General features: G+C 40.9%; 2 protein-coding genes across 8 annotated transcripts in view; one reads left to right on the top strand and one right to left on the bottom strand.

Annotated features, from left to right (window-relative positions):
• The window catches only part of Wrn (WRN RecQ like helicase), a 104,261-nt gene extending 91,231 nt beyond the window's left edge, over nt 1–13,030 (bottom strand). For 3 of the 5 annotated variants that reach the window (XM_027391286.2, XM_027391285.2, XM_027391287.2), the window contains exon 1: nt 12,892–13,030. The gene's annotated coding sequence lies outside the window, so the exon portion shown is untranslated. The remainder of the gene's footprint in view (nt 1–12,891) is intronic. The other 2 variants (XM_027391289.2, XM_027391288.2) reach the window with 2 other exon arrangements.
• A 506-nt stretch (nt 13,031–13,536) lies between these two features.
• The window catches only part of Purg (purine rich element binding protein G), a 31,416-nt gene continuing 31,091 nt past the window's right edge, over nt 13,537–13,861 (top strand). For 2 of the 3 annotated variants that reach the window (XM_027391292.2, XM_027391291.2), the window contains exon 1: nt 13,537–13,621. The gene's annotated coding sequence lies outside the window, so the exon portion shown is untranslated. The remainder of the gene's footprint in view (nt 13,622–13,861) is intronic. The other variant, XM_027391290.2, reaches the window with a different exon arrangement.

The raw sequence follows: 13,861 nt of genomic DNA, 5'->3' as shown, positions 1-13,861 counted from the left end.
CCTCTGCTTCTGCCTCAGAGTGTTGGAATTAAAGGCATGCACCACCAAAGTCTGGCTCTGATGTCAGATTTTTTTAAACTATACTTATACTTCAATTGGGTTTTGTTTTTGTTTTGGGTTTCCGTATTTTGTTTTGTTTTTGTATGTCTGTTTTTCAGACAGTGCCTTGCCATATAAACCTGTAAGGAGCCTTGTAACCAGGCAGGCAAAGGCCTGGCTGGAGGGAGATTAGCACAGAGGCTACAACCAAGCAGGCAAAGGCCTGGCTGAAGAAAGATTAAAGGAAAGGGAGCGTAGGCCCACTATGCAGCCCAGCCGTTGTAGATAAGAGTGAAAATGTGTGAAGTGTGGCAAAGTGTGATTAGCACGATTTAGCGAATTATTTAAGGACCAGCTCAGAACTAGGAATTTTAGAGTGTACCACGATTCTATGTCCTGGAGCTCTCCTCCGCTAACCTAACACAACCAGTCCATCAAGCTGAGTGCCACCAGTTCTGAGCCCGTTCTGAGCCCGTTCTACAGCACCTGGCCCTCAGGAGACTCACAGGCCTGAATCTAGAGCAGCAGAAATCCCGAACCCGAACCTGCAGGCCGCTGCAGGAGAGGTACCCCCTGCTGTGAACCTATAGTCTGTGGTTCTTAGGATTGTTTGCTTATGTGTTGCTTTGACATAAGTGTGAAGTAAAACAGATACTCAAAACCAACTCGCTGAGTTTGTCATTCCTCCCAGGTCAAAACCTGGTAAGGGCTCGAGACAAAACTCAAACTGACTTCAAACTCATGATCTTCCATCCAGCCTCCATTTCCCAGGTTCTGCAAGAAAAGGCATATACTAGCATGCCCATAGTGCACTGCAACTATGGTGAGTGTGACGGTCTTTCACTGCTCTGCCTCATCTCCTGTAGTATACTGGAATCTCTTGGAAGGGACTGAGATTTTTATGAGTACAGGATTCCAGGTAAATTCTGTGGGTAAGTTCCAGGCAGATTGCTGCTACTTTTGTAAAATATTATACATGAAGAGTCAGGGAAACAGAATACAGACTGTTCTGTTGGGGGAGGGGGGCATTGGAATGTATGTGAGGTGCTGGGAAAAGAGAAAACGCATGGAGAAACAGAAAGGCAACGCACAGAAAAGTAGACACAACCCACAGCTCCAAGCTCAGATTTCTCGAAGGCTAGGTGGCAGCAAAATCAAAGATGTAACCACAAAGTAAGCAGGGGGCCCTAAGACAAAAGACCTGTACCCCTAGCCACAGGAGAAACCCACAGTGTTCTCAAGCCTTAACCCAACTCTTCACAGTGAAAAGAGAAAGGAACTACAGTAGACCTCGTTGAGAATCCACAACCCACTCTAGACTTGGTGGATTCCTGAAACTCTTTCCGCCAGCCACCTGAACGCCACCACCACACTTGGGCCCCCAAACAACACACAGAGTCTTATGTCAGTTACAATGCTGCTGGCCAATGACTAAGATTTCTCATTTGCTAGCTCTGTCATAAGTATCAACTATAACCATTAATCTACATATTTTATAAAGACTTTTATATATTTTATATATGTTATATATTTTATAAACATTTATAAATATTTTATAAATATTTATATATAAATATTATATGTTATATAAATATTATAAATATTTTATATATATTTATATGTTTTATAAAGAACGCCAGCAGTATGAGTCCTGTCTTCACAGGATCACATGTCAACTCCCTCTTTACTACATTTCCCAGAATCCTCCTTGACTACTAGCCCCACCTATCTTGCTTCCCTATTGGCCAACAGTGCTTTATTTATCAGCCAATAAGACAAACATATACACAGAAGGACTTCCCCCATCTGATCCAAACAGAAGCTTCTCCATTTATTTGGCTTTGTTTCTTTAACAATATTTTTAGTATTGCCTTTATTTTTAAAAGCTCTTTCATATTTTATTTTTCATAATATAATATATATCTTTACCTAATTTTTACATATTTTTCTTTACTTCATAATTGGATAATGATATGTTTCCTCTTCTTTTGTCTTTTTGTCCTTTCATTGAACCTTGCTACCTGTCCCTTTGTTTTATCATTTTATTATTAATAATTTTACTTTTAGTGATTTTTCTTTCAACAGTCTCACTTTATAGCTCAGGCTGCAATAGAATTCACTGTGTAGTCTAGGACTACCTTGAACCCACAGTGATCCTTCTGCTTCAGCCTTCTAAATGCCAGGATTACAGGTGTGAGCCATCACACCAGGCTCTCTCTTAGTAATTTTAAACTTCACAGCTAATTCCATGTAATTTTGCAACTTTTTTTCCTATGATTACTGCAAGCACCGAAGTTGTCTTTTAACTGATCTCATTGCATTTCTACATCGCTTTTGCTTCAATGTGGGTTTTTTTTTTTTTTTTCTCCTCTCTGAGCAGTTCTAGAAGTCTGAGCTCACAGAGAAGGCTGCTCATTAAGTGATAACCACCATTAAAACCCAAAGAGTTATCTCTCCAAACAGATGCAAACTGTAACACAGTTTCACAAAAGATATGAAAAGGCAAGGAATATGACTCCTCCGAAATGTCCTAATTCTGTTAACTCTGTAATAACTATACTCATAAATATGGAAATGTTAGAAATGTCTGATAAACATTAAAACACTGAATATAAAAATCATCAGTGCGTCCAATAAATACATGACTAAAATAAAGACATCAATTCAAGACACAGAAAATATATTTGGCAATTTGGACAAAAAAATCAGCAGAGAGATTTTGAAGGAGAAAAAATTGAAAATAAAAAGTTCACCTCAAATAAAAAATTGCAAATGTACAACTGAATATATTACAAATAAGACTATATAAAGCAGAAGAAAGATTAGAAATTTACAATAAATTTGAGTGACATTACATTCAGATAGTGATAAATAAAAAGCAATAATCAAGCATGACTACAAAACTAATGACATACTATTAAGATATTAAATATGACATATAATAGAAGGAACAAAGACATAAACCTAGTGAATAAAATTATAGTAGAAAACTCCCCAAAGCTAGAAAAAAGAAATAGACATTCAAGTATAAGGCGTGTAGAACCCCAAATATATACAACCAGAATTATCTCTAGTTCACATTACAGTTAAAATATCAAGCATAAAGACAATAGAAGTTGAGTGATGGAGTTGAACAGAAGCATCAAATTACTTACAAAGACAAATTTATGAGAATAACATTGGATTTTTAGCAGAAATCCTAAGGCTAGATGACCACAGACTGACTGATATATTTCAAGACCTGTAAAATTACTATAACCATCAAAATCATTATTTAAAATAAAAGGAGAAAAACACCTTCAATGATATGCATAAAATAAAATAATTATACCAGCATCACAAAGATAAGGAATACAACATACAAAAGAAGAAAAATACATAAACACAAAATCTCAGGTAATAAAAATAAATATCAATAAAATAGATAAATAAGGGGCTGGAGAGATGGCTCAGAGGTTAAGAGCACTGACTGCTCTTCCAGGGGTCCTGAGTTCAATTCCCAGCAACCACATGGTTGCTCGCAACCATCCGTTATGAGATCTGGTGCCCTCTTCTGGTGTGCAGATATACATGGAAGCAGAATGTTATGCACATAATAAATAAATAAAATCTTTAAAAAAACATTTAAAAAATAGATAAATAAAATTAGGAAGAATAAAACAATATTAACCCAGAAACAAGTGTCTATATGAAAAATGGAGAAATTTACTTTCAGTGATAACTCTAAACATAAGTAATTTTAGCTCTCTAATAAATACACGAAGAATCAATGAAGGAATTTAGCTCAGTAATTAGAGTACCTGACACGCATACACAATACCCTGAATTTGATCTTCCACATGGGGAAAAAGAAATCCAAATGTTTGCTGTCTGCAAGAAACTCATCTCACTAACAAATATATACATAGATTTAAAAAGTGTAAGGCTGGAGAAATGATATTCTAAGCAAACAAAAACCAAAATCAAACAGGAACAACTATGCTCACATCTGACAATGCAGACTTCAAGTCAAAATAAAAAGTCATAAAGAAGGTCCAAACATAGAATACAGAAGGAAGTCCAATAAGATAGAACAGTTCTAAATGTATTTATAAGGTGCACTGATATGTCCAGCCTCACAAAACACACAACAAACAGACAACTGGATATAATGGGGTTAAGTAGATCCAGATCTAGACTGGGTAACTTTAATACTCCACTCTTATCAACAGATAGATAATTGAGACAAAAAAAAAAAAAAAAAAAAAAAACCTCAAAGAAATTTGAGAGAAACTCAAACTCAAAAACAGATCAAATGAACAGACTTTTATATAATATTTAAACCAACAGCTAAGGAATACACATTTCATTCAATAGTGCAGAGTCTTAGTCCAACCACAGAAGGCTGAGCTGGGTCAGAAGAAAGTAAGTGCACTGCTCACCAGCCCGTTTCTGGGAGTCTAATCAAGCAGGAATTTGTTTATTATCCCACAGCAAGCATTTTGTTTTGTTTTGGTTTGGTTTTTGGTTTTTCCGAGACCGTTTCTCTGTGGCTTTGGAGGCTGTCCTGGAACTAGCTCTTGCAGACCAGGCTGGTCTTGAATTCACAGAGATCCACCTGCCTCTGCCTCCTGAGTGCTGGAATTAAAAGTGTGTGCCACAACTTCCTGGCCACACAGCAAGCATCTTTTAAAGGAAAAAACCACAGAGTAGGAAAACAGCCAGCCAATGGTTTTAAAGATCAGCCTGTCAAGCACCTAGGCACCCTGTGCTTTACCTAGTGAACAGGAGCTGTTCATGCAGTAACCTCATCTGGTCCGATGTAGGCAATCGATCATCTTTTTTGTTAACAACTCAAGACTCGGCCAACTGACTTCCCCTCAGCGCCATCTTTGACTGGCTCATGTGCCCTACACAATAGCTCAAGGAGCTACTTTCAAGATAAATCACTTTAGACTCTGTGATGGTTTGAAAGAAAATGGCCCCCAAAGGTAGTGGCACTATTAAGAGGTATGGCTTTGTTGAAGTGGGTACGGTCTTGTTAGAGGAAAGGTTCACTGTAGAAGTGGGCTTTGAGATATAAATGCTCAAGCCCCATCCAGTGTCTCAGACCACTTCCTGTTGTCTGTGAGTCAAGATGTAAAAACTCTCAGCTCCTCTAACATTGTGTCTGCCTACATCCTGCTTTGCTTCCAACCATGACAATAATAGACTAAGCCTCTAAACTATAAGTGAGCCACCACAATTAAATGTCTTCCTTTATAACAGTTGCCATGTGCTTTAAGGTAAAAGTGGTGTATCAGTGACATGCAGAGCACAGCAACTGCCCTGGGAGGGCCTATAGCCCATAACAACCAGTTTACCAATCAACACAGGACAGGTCATCCAAGCCTGGAAACAAACAAATCCTAAGACTGTTGCATACCCCCTAGACACTCCCCTTACGCTGCCCAATAAGTTTCCTGCCTCACAGTTTCTCAGGGTCCTTCTCACACCACCCGCCTTGATGAGCAGATGAAGGGCCTAATTTTAAAGACAGTTAACTTGTTAAACAATAAAAGATTCTTTGTTTGGAAAAAGAAAAAGAGTTGCCATGGTCATGGTGTCTTGTAATGGCAATAGAAACTTTAAGACAAACCCCAAATTTGCATAAATAAATAACAAAACAATTGAAATAACTCAGATAATAGAAGAAAACTACAACTCAATAGCAAAACAAACTACAGAAACTATACAAGCATGTAGATATTGAATAACATTTTTTTGAATGAACAGTAGGTCACTGAAATTAGGGAAAATGTAAATTAGTACAGCTACTATGGAAACTAGTATAGAGGTTCCTCAAAAAACTAAAAATAGAACTAATATATGGTCTAGCCCTACCACTCCTAAAACATACCTGAAGGAATAAAAGTCAACAAGTAATTGACTATACTCTTAGGTGTTTTACAACAGTATTCACATTAGCCAAGTTATAGAATCAGCATAGATACCCATAAACAAATTAATGAATAAAGAACTAGTGGTGATCCTAGTTTGCTTCTTTGTTGCTGTGATAAAACACTGGCCAAAAGCAACCTGAAGGGGGAAAATGTTTATTTGTCTTGTAAGTTACAGTCCATTATCAAGGGAAGCCAAGGCAGGGCCCTAAAGGCAGGAACCCAAAGAGAGACCATAGAGGAATGCTACCTACTGCCTTGCTCCTTCTAGCTTGCTCAGCCTGCTATCTTATGCACCAGAGGCCCACCTGACCAGGGGCGGCACCACCCAGTGAACTGGGCCTTCCCACAACAATCATTAATCAAGAAAATGTTCCACACACTTGCTCATTGGCCATTCTGATAGGAATAATTTCCTCAACTAAGGTTCCCTCTTCCTAGGTGACTACAATTTGTGTCAAGCTAATCTGTTATATTTACATATTTTCATAAAATGAGACTGTACACATTGGCTACACTTACTAGAAACTATTATGCATATATATGCACATATATACAAATCTACAGATTATTGTAAAGACAGGAATGAGTAAAACAGTAACAAAGAAATCGATAACAAAGTTCTCTTTAGATTCCTTAATTAAATAGATCTTAAGACTTTCACTAACATATAGATTTTTGCTTGTCTTAATTTCCCTGCAAACAGCCCAAATTAAAAAAAGAAAAGAAACCCTAAATAAAACCACCTATTAGCACTCAACCATGGTGACTCAAAGCAATTCTGAGTAGTAATGGTATGGCTTTTGAGATGCCATTTCTTTTAGGTATCTAACACATTTTCCTAACTATCAAATATTATATAAGATACAGTTTTGTATTAATAAGGGCCAACTAAAATAAGGTACAAATGTAAATCAATCAAATACAAAACAATGAAATTACAAGGCTAGCAACAAAGAAAACAGAAAAGGGATCTCTCTCCTCTCTTCTGCTCTCCTCTCCCTGTCTCCGTCTTGCCCCTCCTCCCCCTTCTCTACTTTCCTCCCCCCTCCTGTCCCTCCCCATCCATCCCCCTTTCCCTCCCCATCTCCCTCCTGTGTCATGGTGAGGAGTTGCACTGCCAATAAACCATAAACAAGGAAAATGATTTGACCTGAACTGAATCCATGGCACAGGGAAATGCTTTATAACTGAATTTCACTGTCCAACTAAATAATTCATTATTTTTAATGAATTTCCTCTGTTCTTTGAGTAGCTTTAGCAAGTCAGCTAAAATCAATCATTATAAACTGGGAAACAGCAGAGAAAGTTTTCAAGGAAGTCCATTTAAAACTTGCTTAGGTGTCGACTTTTCTTCTTATATTTATTACTCTTACTTCACAGAGCCTGAGATGAAATTTTATAGGTCTCATTTTTTTTAAGTGCACATTCATGGTTGCCTAGACAGCATCCATTCTGCACTAGACTGTCTTTATCCCAACAATAAATTTATTTCAGATAATGAACAGTTACCTACTAAGACAGCTCCTATAGTGGACCCAATTGGCCTAAAAGGAATCCTCACTTCCCTTGCACAGTGCCTCAAACTCAGGCCTAAGATCAAAGCCATAGCCTGCATTTGCTTTAAGAACAAAATACATGAACAAGAGGAGTTTTTGAGATGTATAAGACTATTTTTAAGAATAATAGTCTTGCTCTTTTAAGAAAATTACCTAACTTAATGACTTCTACTTGAGAATGTAAAGTTCAGGCCTTCTACAACCACTATGCTGCCATGAATGAAGCCTACATGGGGGGAAAGCCAGCACACAGAAGGCAACAGAAATGGGAAGAAAGCCATACCAGTGTACTGTTAATTAGTCCCAGACTCGTTTTTGCCTTCAAGTTTCATCTTCATAGCACATTTCCTGCCCAGCATACCAGTTTATTCCTGTAATTCAGTCACTGGGGAGGCTGAGGCAGGATAACTGCCACTAGTCAAGGCCAACTTGGGCTACATAGTGAGTTCCAAGGCAGCCGGGGATAGAGTATGAGACCCTGTCACAAGAAGAACAAGGGAGCTGGGCAATACTCCAGTCAATAAATCGCGTGTGCAGAGCATGAGCTCCCACATAAAAAATAAAATAGTTGTAGGAAATAATGCAAAAGATAAAGTGATTCATTGTGAATATTCCTTTACACTGTGTGAGTCTATGTCACTGTGAATGAAGAAGCTAACTGGCCTATCAATAGGCAGGATAAGGTTAGGCGGGAGAACCAGACCGAGAGAATGTTGGGAAGAAGCGGGAGTCATCTCAGGAGATGCAGAGTGAGCAGGATGGGAAGTACATAAATGAGGTAAACGAGCCACAGGGCAGCACAAAGATTAATAGAAATGGGTTAATTTAAGTTAAAAGAGCTAGATAAAAACAAGCCAAAGGTATTGGCCAAGCATTTATAATTAATATTAAGTCTCTGTGTGGTTATTCAGGAGCAAGCTGGAAGGACAGAAAATTCCACCTACAATTCATTATAGGCACACATACACTTACATGATACTTCTGAACAGTTAGTGAAATATGCAAATGTGAACCACAGACACAGCAGTCTGACTATATACACAAAGTTAAAGAATAAGCGAGGAGAATCTGTGTTAGTCGCCAGGTGCCCTTACAGGGGACAGAATGAGATTGAGGGTCAGGTATGTGAACCTGTTTCAACACTCTATAATTTGTTTCTTATCAAGCATGATATTTTCTCATCCATCTTCTCTTTCCTTCTCCTACCCCAACCCCTTGCCTACATCTTTCATACAAGCCAGCAATAATATAAATCTGAAAATAAATGATAAGTACTGCTTTATAGCTTTTCGAATTGGCATCCCAAGAACAAATTTATCAAAGTTTTAGTTTTTTTTAAGTAAATAAAGAGTTAAAAGAATGAAGCACTAGGGAGCTAGTGATATCCCTCTATGAGTGATGGAGTACCTAGCTGACATGGGGTCTGGATTCATTCTCCAACATCACAAAAAGTAAATACATACACATATGTGCACATATTAAGAAAGAAGGGAAGAGGCCCACTGTGTACAATACATTTTAATAACATTCTACTCTCCTAAACTTAGCCTTCCCTAACATAAATGCACTAGTACTAAAACTTTCTGTGTAGAACTGACCTCATCAGTAGTACCAGAAGTAAAACCTAATTAAGATCAACAGGAATTACTCATAACAATCATTCTGGGATAAGAACTATAACCCAGGTCTCGGTTCTCTGGTCCACCATCCTCTGGCTACAATTACTAGCTCCAAAGGAGTCCAACAGCAACAATACTTAGTTTACTACTTCCATGCTACGAGAAAGGACACTTTTACCTTTGGCTAGATGTGAAGGAAGAAACGTATATCAAGATTGACTCAAGCTGCTATCTTTCAACCATAAAGGCGACCACCATAAAAACGGCTTCATAGCAAGTAATGAAGCAAGGTCAGAGATAGTCCAAATGTTTCAAGGCCACCCTGCTTCAGGAAGCAACTTATAAGAGGGTATGGGAAGATATGGCTGAAGTCAGTTTGACTCTGGTTTTTCCACTGAAAATATTCTTGTTAATAAGAATATTTAGTAATTAATACACTATAGCCATCTTTTTTATATTGTACTAGGCATCAATCCTATAGCTTTCTGCATGCTAGACACATGTTCTAACACTGCATCCCCAGCCCTAATAAAAAAATATTTGTTTTGTTTTGAGACAGGGTTTCTCTGTAGGTTTGGAGCCTGTCCTGGAACTCGCTCTGTAGACTAGGCTGGCCTCGAACTCACAGAGATCTGCCTGCCTTTGCCCCCTGAGTGCTGGGGTTAAAAGCACCCACCACCACCGCCTGGCTTTGATCTAATTTCTTAAAGTCGGTCTAGAGTTCTTCTCTTCAGCTACTATGACTCTGCTCTTCTCTAATGGAAGGTTACCCAAAATTTTCACTACAGATAAATTTCAGTGAACTTCCTGTGTATATGGATATCTTCAACCATTATTTCCACAGGATAAATTTCTAGATGTGAAATCACTAGGTCACAGAGCACTCTTGCTTTTCTGCAAGAGTATTTTTCTCCCAACATATCTAGGATCCATGATTGTCACTAACATTATCACAGGCATTTTTTGTGTACAGTCTACCCTTTTCTCCTGTCTCCTTATCCACAACCTGTGTTGTAAAACATCCAAGGGAGATACTGTCTTCCAATTTCACTCTCCTCCCAATTCTTGTCATTAAGAGGAACTGAATTATCCACAATCTAAATTCTACACATCCCATTCTGATTGGTTTGTTTGGTTTTTTCTTGGTTTTTCAAGACAGGGTTTCTCTGTGTAGCCCTGGCTGTGCTGGACCTCACTTTGTAGACCAGGCAGACCTGCATATCCGATAGTTACATTAAAACTCATAACAGTAGCAAAATTACAGCTATGGAGTAGCAACTCAAATAACGTTATGGTTGGAGTCACGACAACACAAGGAACTGTGTTAAGGGGTCACAGCATTAGGAAGGTTGAGAACACTGCTCTGAAGAACCATGACTAATAGAACATCTAAACTAGGAAAAAGTACAACTATCTGTGCAACTTAACAGATAGCACAATCCTATATGTAAAAACCCTAGGGAACTGACAAGAAAGCTACTAAACCTAACAAAAAAAAAAAAAAATTCAACAGAATTGCAGAGTCAAGACTAACACAGAAATATCTGCTGTTCTCATACACCAAAATAAATAATATAAAAAAAGCAATGCCATTTACAACAGCATTTAAATTAATAAAATACCTAGAAATAAATTTAACCAAGCAGGTTTAAATAAAAAAGCCTTGTTCACAAACTGCATTTCCACATGTAAAAGACTGAAGATGAACCCTTAATTCAAATTAAATACAAACTAGAATAAAAGAGCTAAACCTAAAAAATTAAAATAAAATTAACAAGAGAGCATGGATGAAACAAATCATGAGGAGGAAACAACCTATCTATCAATAGTTTAAAGGATAAGCAAAATATGATTCATATACATGATGAAATATAATTCACCCTTATATACAAGATGAAATATAATTCACCCTGGCAACTAAGTTCAGCTATAAACCATAACACAGATGGACCTTGAAAACACAATGAACTGCATCTGTCAGAAACAAAAAGGACAAATATTTATGGTTCTATTTAGATGAACTATCTGACATGGGTGGATTCATAAGAGAAAAGATATATTACAAATTATTGGGGTCTGAGAAGAGGAGGCAATGGAGTTATTTTTCCATGGTTCCATGGTTTCTGCTTATGATGAAGAGAAAGTTCTGGATATAGGGCTAGGTTGTGGCTCGGTAAAAGATATTTAGCATGAGCAATGCTCAGCATCCAAAAACAAGCAAACAAGAACCCAAAGCAACAACAAAAAATGCATTTTAGAAGCAGATAGTGGTGATATTTGCACATGAAGGATGTAGTTAATATCACTGAATTGTACTTAAAATTATTAAGTTGGCAAATTATATTATATATACATATGTATATATTTACAAATTGTAAGTTTTTTGTTTGTTTTTGGTTTTTTGTTTTATTTTTTGTTTTGTTTTTTGGTTTTTCGAAACAGGGTTTCTCTGTGTAGCTCTGGCTGTACTGGAACTCATCTATAGACCAGGCTGGCTTCAAACACACAGAGATCCACCTGCCTCTGCCTCCCCAAGTATTGGGATTAAAGGTGTGTGCCACCACTACCTGGCTTTAAGGAATCCCTGACAAATCTCCAATAGTTTCCAACTCTTCAGGATGAAGCACCAAATTTCCAAAACAATCAACAAATCCTGCACAAATCACTAGCAGCCTCATTTTCTCTGCCTTAGTGACCCTTCTAGGTTGCTCTTAGCTACAAGCAGCCTCCTTCAGCCTTTTGTACTTTCTTTTTTCTGGAATAGCCACAGGGTGATCTGTCACTTCCTTCACAGTGAAGACCTATTGGAAAACTACAGCTCCCAGCCCCCACTGGCCTTCATTCCTCTTTCACTTTTACTTTGACACTTGGTATTTTGTGTGTCTTTTCCCACTAAAATTTAAGCTCTAAAAGGATAAATTTTCTCCCTGTTCGATTCATGTTGTTGTCTCTAATGTCTGGAGCAGTGCTCAAGGATTATATGCTTAGTTCACACAGAACTGGGATGTCATTCTATAGCAGAGCTCTGTAACAAGGAGGTGAGTAGGGGATTCCATCCTCAAGGCAAGAGGAGAAAGGAGGGAAGACGAATTAATATTCAGTGATGTCGAGTACTCAACTGCCCTATCAACCTCAGGCTTTGCATAGTCTCCAACACAAGGTCAGGAAGGGCATTGCAGAGTAGGCAAGACTGTCTTAAGTTCGAGGACAGCCTGGGCTAAAAGTGTGAGGGGCTACAAGAAGAGAAACCCTGCCTCAACAAAACCAAAGAAAAATAAAGCCTAAATTACTGTAATTTGGAGAATCTGAATTAGCATCCTAAAGATTGCTTGCTCTCCAGGTTTTTACACGTCTATCAGAGAACAAGTCATTGAACAAGACAAAAAGTCCCATTAAGTACAATGACTTGAATTTAAGAGAGCCAATACATTTTGCCCAACCGTAATAGCCGGTTGCTTCCCCTGACTTAGCTATGTCAGCCCTCATCTGAAAGCCGGACTCTAGGGACGCGAGGCAGCGGCTGCCGGCGGAAGGGGCGGGAAAGTCCACAAACTGACGGGACCAGAGGAGGCCTGAGGTTCCCAGGCCCCTCTCCCCGGAAGGAGAAAGAAAGGGGACGGGTTTCCTTTCCAGGAATCTCCCCAACACAACCCCAGGGGTCTGCCCAGAGGGCCAGAGGGACACCAAGGGTGCAAGGTGCGTAGATACAGCCCAGGGTACGCAGAGGGGAGAAGCAAAGCGTGGAAGACACGTTACCCTGAGAACAGCCACATCCACGGTCTTCTCCTTCAGCAAGATGACTTATGGAGGGCTGAGGACCAAAGCCCACAACTCAGGCATCGGGCGAGGTCCCACATATACTAACTTTATACCAGCCAGCGCCCAGGTACACATGTGCTCTGGACACCAACCTCCCTTGCACTCTGCCCAGGGCCCCGCCCAACTTCTCCCAGCCCCGCCGCCCTCCCTCCTCAGCCATCCCTGTAGGACGGCGCAGCGCGCATGCTCAAAACTGACGGCCTCTGGGCACGCTGGGAAATGTAGTCTCGAAACAGGTGCGGGCGAGCCGCGGGAAGTCACAGGCTCCCGCCACCTCTCCAGCCTGCTCTCACGCACGCCGGGTCCCCGCTCGCTGGCTGCCATCAGGGCGCGCCCGGAGGCAGAGCCCGAGCCCCCCTCTTTCCGCTAGCGCGGCTGGGGAGGCGGGGTCCGCAGCTCGGCCCCGCCGGCAGCTCCCCGCCTCCTTCCCGCCCTCCCCGCGGCGTGGGGCCGGTGCCCGAATCCAGGCAGCGGCCGCAGGAGGCGCGGCGGCGGCGGTGGGCGCCGCAGGCGATGCCCCTGCCCCGCTGCTCCGGCGGGGGCAGAGCGCGCGGCGGCGGCGGCGGCGGGGAAGGAGGCGGGGAGGCGGCGGCTGCGGCGGAGGGGCCGAGAGCTGGCGGCGGCGGCGGTGGTCGTGAAGGGCATCGGTGGCGCTGACGGAGATGATGTGAGTGTCGGCTAGCTGGGGGACCCCTGGGGCTGCCGAATCCGAGCTGGGCGGCCGGCGGCATGCAGGAATCGGAACGGGAGGCCCGGGGCGGCCGAGGGATGCTGCGTGCGCGGTGCGGAGCCGGCCGAGGCCGGAGCGCGAGAGCCGGGCCAGAGTGGGGGTTCCGGGCGGCGGCGGCGGCGGGGGCAGTGCGGACCCAGGGGCGTCTGCGATTGTTCTCAACACCCCTCCCCCATC

This window comes from Cricetulus griseus (assembly GCF_003668045.3).
Source record: "Cricetulus griseus strain 17A/GY chromosome 1 unlocalized genomic scaffold, alternate assembly CriGri-PICRH-1.0 chr1_1, whole genome shotgun sequence".
Taxonomy (NCBI): domain Eukaryota; kingdom Metazoa; phylum Chordata; class Mammalia; order Rodentia; family Cricetidae; genus Cricetulus; species Cricetulus griseus.
Note: the sequence above shows the minus strand (reverse complement) of the source record. Positions and strands in the feature narration are given on the sequence as shown.